The 8,646-nt window shown below is 37.4% G+C and overlaps 1 non-coding gene across 1 annotated transcript; it reads right to left on the reverse strand.

Moving 5' to 3' along the window:
- Positions 1-8,224: 8,224 nt before the first annotated feature.
- On the reverse strand, positions 8,225-8,296 carry Trnat-cgu. Its single transcript has one exon. It is a non-coding gene; the product is annotated as a tRNA-Thr (tRNA).
- Positions 8,297-8,646: the final 350 nt, after the last annotated feature.

Here is an 8,646-nt window from a genome sequence, read left to right on the forward strand (position 1 = left end):
TTCTCGACCCTGTCTAGTAACCTAACGTATAAACATAGACGTCAGGCTCGAAATATGAAAGTTATAAATTATTTTACAAGTACTGGATATAACAAGTTCAAAGCGAAGTATAAATTATTCGCGTTCTCTTTTTACAGGCCGTAAAGAAGGAACTCTCTTTAGTAGGGTGTCCATAGTTTTATGATTTTCAGAAATTAACAAGACATAACCTCTAAGTAACTTCATAGGTAATTATAGTCCGAAATATACTTATTAAATCAAGTTTTAAATAGCATAGTACTAATACAGCATCGGTGTAAAGAATTTTCCAATTAATAAAATAATCTTTTTTTCGGTGCAAATAGAAAAGCAATAATTATGTACGAACTGTAATCATTGTTTTTACCTTTTTTTTTTCAGTAAAAACCTTATTTATAACCTCTTGCCGCCCAATGTGCAATGAGATGTACATTTGGGTTCATTGGAATTTTAACTTTCATGTGAATAAGTAAAGTAGCATTTCTTTTGTCTCTAAAATTTTTCGAACAAATGAAACTCAAGAAATAAAACTATGGAAACGGATTAAATCGCGTATAATGAATTATTTCATGAGTAACTATCGCGGTAACCGAAGACAATATTAAATGAAACTCAACTTAATTTAAAATGCAACTAGGATCAAAATTCTGTAGCATCATTTTTGTATGGTGGGCGTTACGAGGGTATGACAATTTTAAACGCTATAAACACTAAGTTTATTTTGTAGGAGATTACACTAATGTAATGTCCTTGAAATCAATCAATGGCATATTTTACAATCATGACAATTATCGCCTGATAGTCATGACACTTTGCCGCCGTTCATTTCCTGTTCAACAAGGAAATATTGACGCTGAGTAACAATGTTACTTATCAACCCAGAAATAGGCACAGATTTTTCAGTGTCAAGTGTCAATTTGACTGTGGTGAATACTTAAGTTGAAATAATTGCTTTGACACTAATGCCAATACAAATATTGAGTTGTTAATTTTTGTATATCCCAAAATTGGAGACACCCTACTCTTTGGTGTTGCGACCGCGAACAAATCTTCATTAGCAGTTTGACGCGACGACGCCAGCTGGACAGTTGCGTAAATTCGATGATAGGGTTAAAGAATACTCTCGGATATTCTCGTTATCAGGTTGCAATAAAATTCTCAGCCAATTTTAGTACAATTTTGATAGTAAACTCAATAAAAACGAATTTTAGTTGATTTTAATTTTCGATTATTTTTATTATCTAGTTTGAAGCCTTGTACAATTTTGTTAGTAAACTCAATGAAAATGATTTTCAGTTGATTCTAATCTTTGACTATTTTTATTATCTAGTTTTAGGCCTTGCGAGTTATGCACCTAACGAAAAGATTAGTCTTTTAAAATCACAAATTTACACACACCCTAATCTGTATTATTACGACCGAAGCGAACAAATCTTCATTAGCGGTTTGACGGGGCGATTCCCGTGGCCTGTTTCACAGTGACAATTGTCGTCCGACAGTTACACTCCGCCGTTCAATGCCTGTTCCACAAAGAAATATTAACGCTGAGTGTTATCAACCCAGAAATAGGCATAAAATTATCAGTGTCGTTTCAATGGCACAGACTCCCACGAACGCTCCGGCTGTGGGATGAGCGCTGCCGAGGTTTTCCCAATGAACTACAGTATGGGGTTCTTGAAAAAAGGAGTGTACAAGTTTCTAATGGGTCGGCAACGCGCATGAGACACCCCTTGAGTTACAGGCGTCCATAGGTTACGGTGACCGCTTTCCATCAGGCGGGCCGTATATCTGTTTGCCACCGATGTGGTATAAAAAAAAAGCTGGACTATTAGAATTTTAGTATATTCTGTTTCGAAAATATCTTCAAAAGACGCATTTAAAACACCAGCAGAGTTAGCAGATGATTGCCGCGAGAGTATGTCGCCGCGAGATAGACTACCCATCCTTATGTCATTGATACTGTTAGAAGAAGACGTCCTGTGATCTATGACATACTGTCGCGACAATCATGTGCTAGGCCTACAGATGGAAATATCCCGGTTGACCATCCAAAACAAAATTGCACCCCCCCCCCCCCATTTAGGGAAGTGGGGGGTTAAAAAGAGCCAAAAAGTAGCCTATGCCACTCTTCATCCCTTAAACTATCTCCAGTTAAAAAATCACGTCAATACGTCGCTCCGTTTTGCCGTGAAAGACGGACAAACAAACAGACACACACACTTTCCCATTTATAATATTTGTATGGGTTATCATAGCCTTCTTGAGCTTACTGTGGGACTCAGTCAACCTGTGTACCTACGTAAGAATGTCCTATAATACGTATTTATATATGTATTTTGAATGCATTTTAGTTTTACGTAGGTAAACAGTATGAACGGTCAGCCAAGAAAGTGGTTTACCACTTTTCGACTCTATTTTTAAACACGTTAGGTCCAAAAGTGATAAACCACTTTTTTGGCTGACTGTACACACAATGGGTACAACGAAAGTTACAATAAAACAATAACTAGAACAAGTAACACCATTTAACACATATCAAACAGAAACTTCGGAACTAGAACAAACTGTTATTTGTACTGAAAATTGGCTAGATAACGGCCTGCCATTCGAACGAGACAAATGCAAACAATTGTTACTGGATCCACTTTAGTTATAGTTTACAAAGTTTCGTGTTCACAGAATTGCTATCAAGAAGGCAATGTATAATGCAGGTACCTAATTGTATGTTATAGAGGTATATTTCTTTATGTGCTAATTAACTTTTAAATGTGTAGTAAAATCAAATACACAGGAGCGAAAATGCTAAAATGGAAAGTTGCCCCCCTTTCAACTTGCGAATTATTAGTTAAATATACAATAGATTTATCGAAAAAAAAATGTCCGTTAAGAACAACTCAGTCAAAAGATATTGCGAATCTTTAAAATTGAGGTTCCGCTGTTTCCTCCATCAAAACTTAATCAATCGAAACGAAATTTGAGAATCTAAATAACAATTAAACAGTCTGTGTCAAACCGTTTAGCTTTTTTGGCTAATTGTTACCAATCTTGAGTATAACTTTTTTTGCGCCAAAATCAAAAAGGCCGTTTTTGGAAATTTTCGATTGGCTACAGCGTCTTTAAAAGTAAAAATATCAAAAAAAACAACAAAACGGTCCGACACAGATAAAAATAATATTTAACAATCTGCGTTGAAAAAATAATTGCTCAAAAACCAGCAGAGTTAGCACATGATTGCCTTGAGAGAATCCTTATGTCATTGATAAAGAAGAAGACGTGTGATCTATCTCGCAGCGACATACTCTCGCGACAATCATGTGCTAGGCCTACAGGGAGGAAATAGTCAAGAGCGTTTGTATGGAGAATCGACCCCTGATCCTGTATCGTCTTAATATGGACGCGCGGTCACATGAACACACTGCTGAAAAGTCGTTTTATTTCATCCCGGTTAAAGACAGACGATTGTGAAGATGCCACTAAAAGTAATTGACTAAGAGCCCAGAGCCGCCAAACCTTCCTCATTTTCTCAAGGATGAAACTTTGGGATAACGTAAAGTTCGTATCGACGTTTAACGGCCCGGCCACGACATTGGTCTAAGCGCGACAGCGGTGAGCGGCGGCCGTATATTGGAGCGAGACACAGCGATGGGACTTTTCATTCGCACGTATGCCTGCCGCTCACCGCTGTCGCGCTTATAGTCCGTTGCTTCTGGAAAGTTATGTATGAAAATGTTGGCATAATTAATGGAAGATTTTTTTTGATTGGGATATGTACATTACAGGCCGAAGTTATTTTTCATCAACCCTCCCCATCCCTCCCCCCTCTGCGTCACCCCTCTTCCCCCCCTTAAATAGCCGAAAATGCGGTTTTTTTGCGATTTCTGACAAAACTGTTGTAGATACAGAAAAAGCGTGTAGGAAAAAGTAATCCTTGATAAATTTACTACAAATCGTTCATTGACACTTTGGTTCTAGCACTTATAGGTTTCGCGTGATCCATCACGAAAGTTGGTCCTTTGCTGCAATTTTCTTTAGTGAATGTTAAGTTTTCTCCCAAATTGCTTACGAAATCTGTTTGATATTACTAAAATATTATAAACTGAAAATGAATTTCAGTGGGAAAAATCACTACCATGGGTGGGACTTGAACTCACGGCTTTTGGATTGATACTCCAGGGCTCTACCAACAGCTACCAAAAGCTCATCCCCAGTCATAGATATACTATATAGAGAAATGGTACTCCTAGCGACTACTACCGTGAAAATATTACGTCTTAAATAGTTACTGGAATTCCAAGACATATTGGAAATTCCACCCATGGTAGTGATTTTTCCCCCTTAATTTTATTTTAGTCATGAGTTACAATATTTTAGTTATATCAAACAAATTTCGACGATTTCGTATGCATTTTGGGCGAAAACTTAACATTCACTAAAGAAAATTGCAGCAAAGGACCAACTTTCGTGACGGATCACGCGTAAACTATAAGTGCTAGAACCAAAGTGTTAATGAATGATTTGTAGTAAATTTATTAAGGATTACTTCGTTCCTAAGCGCTTTTTCTGTATCTCCAACAGTTTTGTCAGAAATCGAGAAAAACCGCATTTTCGGCACTTTAAGGGAGGGTAGAGGGGTGACGCAGAGGAGTGGGGAGGGTTGATGAAAAATAACTTCGGTCTATAACATACATGTTTCAATTAAAAAAAACCTTCCATTAATTATGCCGTAATTTTAGCTAATTTCCCCCTACTATTAGCCCAATGCCGCCGCTGAGCCGTAATGTCTGCAAATTACGGGCGACTGTGAGATATGGGTTAAATTGTGGTATAGGCGAGAGGCTGGCAAGTGGCAACCTGTCACTGCAATGTCACAGTTTCGTTTTCTTTCAACCCCTTATTTGCCAAGAGTGGCACTGAAACTTGAGTAGTTTCATGTGCTCTGCCTACCCCTTCATGGGATACAGGCGTGACTGTATGTATGCAACCGTTTGCCACCACACGTCACTGACGCGCCGACACTGACCAGTTTCAAAACTAGGCTTAAACGATGGCTTATCGAGCACACTTTCTACAGTTTTTCAGAATTTACCAACTTAGTAAATACCTAATGTAGGTAACCAACTGTAGATGGTAATATTTAATTTTTATTTTTATTTGCGGTATGTTAAGTTATAACTTAATAAGTATTATTATAAGAAATTATGAAGAATGACATGTAATAGGAATTATTATCAATAAACGAATACGAATACGAATACGAATATAATACCTGGTTCCCCCCGTCGCTCATTTTTTTTTGCTTTAAGGTTTTTTTTTTAAAGCAGTAACTTTCCTAACGATCTGCAATCATTTATCATGAAAAAAGCTAATAATATTCAATACCCTTCAAATTGATTCGTCATCTTATGATCTCACAATGTTACTACAAAAGTACAAAATGACCACATTAAATATTGAAAACCACTAAATAAGAAACTAAAGGAAATAAGGAAAAGCATAGCGTCTGAAGTTGAAAATAACTACGGGGGTATGAAAGAAATCCCTACTGGCCGAATACACGTGGAAGTAAAATTTAAACATAGACCACTTATGCATTAGGTGAAATGTCTAAGCAACGTGCGTAAAGGAGCGCCGTTGATAAATTTAATGGGCTATTTTTTTTTTTCAAAGTTGTCCACCCCACTTTTTTTTGTAACATGGGTATTTTTTTACATGATTCATACTCAAAATCGCGAGGTCTTTCCATCCAGGTACGAGAAAAAAATGTCCCAAGATTTTCCATAAATTTTTCAGACCTTCCATTCCGTTACCACAATACAAAATGGTAACGGTAAATAACCTTGGGACATTTTTTTCTCCTATTGGGATTGAAAGAGCTCACGATTCTGAGTGGTAATCATATAAAAAATTCCATATAAAAAAAAAGTGTGGTGGACAACTTTGAAAAATAAAAAATGCCCAAATACAGGCTTTAGGGTATAAGGTAGATACACAAGAAAGCACAACAACATGATTTGAGGCAACATTTTTAAGTGGTCTGACGCATGGACAGAAGGTACCAAATACCGTAAACAAAGTTTCCAGCAACTTTGAACCAGTTGATCAACAAAATTGATTAACTTCAATTAGTAAAGTACACCTACTTACAAGGTAAAATTAATTATTCTCCACTACCTAGGTTGTCTGGAAGAGATCGCTCTTTAGCGATAAGACCGCCTCTTGTTTTACCTCTTAAGTTGTTGTTTATACTTGCTATGTTGTTTCGTGTATTGAGGTGTGCAATAAAGAGTATTTGTATTGTATTGTATTGTAAAGTTTACGTGTTTTCAAAATGTCGCGCTGTTGAAATCCATACTTATTGTTATAAAAGGAAAAGTGTGTGTCTGTTTATTTGTTCGTCTTTCACGGCAAAACGGAACGGATTGACGTGATTTTTTACGTGGAGATAGTTGAAGAGATTGATAGTGACATAGGCTACTTTTTGTCTCTTTCTAACCCCCCTCTTACGTAAAATGGGTTAACGCGAGCGAAGTCGCGGGCAAACGCTAATTTTTAATAAAAACGAGGCTTACTGGAACGCGTACGTAATTTGACAAAATAAATTTAAATTGGAAAAATTACTCCCTTGGGTGAGACTTGGCAGACGTTTCTGTTTGTCAAAAAGTTTTGTTTTTGAATGAAATTTACACTAGTTAGGTGTTTCAATAGGCAACTTATGTTTAAATTAATAAATACACCTGATTGTACCATATATTTTGCACATACAACTTTTAATAACAAAGCACAAAACAAATATCGGTAAAAACTTCATTACAAACAGAATAGTGCAAGCTTGGAAAAAATTACTCTCTGAAGTTGTGAACTCTACCAGTGTTAATCAATTTAAAAATAGACTAGACAAACTATCTAAGAAGTGAAATCGTGCAAAGTGAACTATGATTTAGACGTACCAGCATCAGCTGCCTGTCTAAAACTAAATAATAATAATAAATAATTTTTCATTTTTTATTTTCATTTCATTTTCATAGTTCAAGTCAATCAATACAATAACAGAAGAGACTACGAGTAACATCAGAAGACATTTGAATTATGTTATCGTTATGATTTTGGTCTCAGTGTATCTGCGTACGAAAATGTCGCGAAACCGATTAAAATTGTAGCTTTATTAGTTAGGAGTCTAACTTGCGTAGTCTCTGACTCAAAAATAGTAGAGTTGAGTTTATCGCTCAAGGATTTACAGTCAATGTTTGAGTAAACAGCGTGTCTCTCGCGGCCCAAGTTTTAATGAACTTTAATTTATGGAGTTGGGACAAAAATTTGTCGCTTTTACGGGCACGGCTTAGTTTCTGTGTTTAACGAGATACTAGACTGAAGAGCATCTAAAATGGATATTACAGGTACGGTTCGAACTTGAAGAAAGTTAGCTCTTGGATACGATATTTGCCAGATGTCTTTAAAATAGAACGTCACTTTTGAATCGTTCATATCCGATCCATATCTTAAATACACACCAAGTATAGTTTTTATCTACCCAACGCTGACTTTACGATGCCTTGTATTCGGGTCGGCTCCAAATTTCCCGTCTCTCCTACTATCCTGACTGCAAACCCTACACTCCCAACCCTATCTACTGGGTGCTCTGGTGTCTTGGACAGGTTGCGGGGGCCTACGGCGGGGCAGCAGGGGTTGCTGCGCAATGAGCCGGTTTGCAAACGTACTCTGTCTGATTCTGCGTTCGAGTCTTAGTCGGTGAGATGTGACGCAGACATATCCAACGACTCGCTGCCTCTTAGGCTCAATCATCAGAGCCACGTGAGCCTACAGCGCTATTGCGTATCAAAATCTGCTCCCCCTGTAGTCTCCCCTTCCTAGTCTTTGCAGCAGGATCTGCTGGCTGGAGTTACCCCCTGAATCTGAATCTGAATCTTATTTAATGTATCTTATTCGAATCAGACCGAAAGTATCAATTACCTGGAATGTCACAATCGCCTTTTTTTTTAGGCACTAGTTTCTGAGCGAATTTTTGGTTAGTTGTACGTCTTGGCAGGTGGGTAGGATATATTATGTCAGACATGCATTTAGTAACTTAAAATCCCTAACAAAGCTTTTCAAACATCAATTAATTTTCACGATAAAACACCTTGGAGGACACTAAACGTAAATTTAAATAGATATGATACACGAAAGAAAAAACGACAGGGCCCACTGGTGGCCGAGCCGGGAATCGAACCCGGGTCTTCAGCTTACGCGGCTAACGTCCTCACCACTAGACCACCCGCCCGCCGTGGTACCCGACGAAATTTCTCTAATGTAGGTTATCTCTGATAAGGCTAGGCGCCTTGGTACCCGACGAAATTTCTCTAGTGTAAGTTATCTCGATAAGGCTAGGCGCCTTTGGCGGCTCGGCCACCAGTGGGCCCTGTCGTTTTTTCTTTCGTGTATGATATCTATTTAAATTTATAATTTATATATAAGTAGTGTGACTACTTGAAAAAAGAACAAATCGAAAAATATTCAATAAAATTATTTGATTTATTCCCTAGTTGTATAGGACACTAAACGCCTATATACGCGTAATTCCATTGTTCTTTCTCCTGTATCTGAAGTAATGTCCAGCAAGGTGTTAAAAAA

Source organism: Leguminivora glycinivorella, chromosome 9, assembly GCF_023078275.1.
Source record: "Leguminivora glycinivorella isolate SPB_JAAS2020 chromosome 9, LegGlyc_1.1, whole genome shotgun sequence".
NCBI lineage: Eukaryota > Metazoa > Arthropoda > Insecta > Lepidoptera > Tortricidae > Leguminivora > Leguminivora glycinivorella.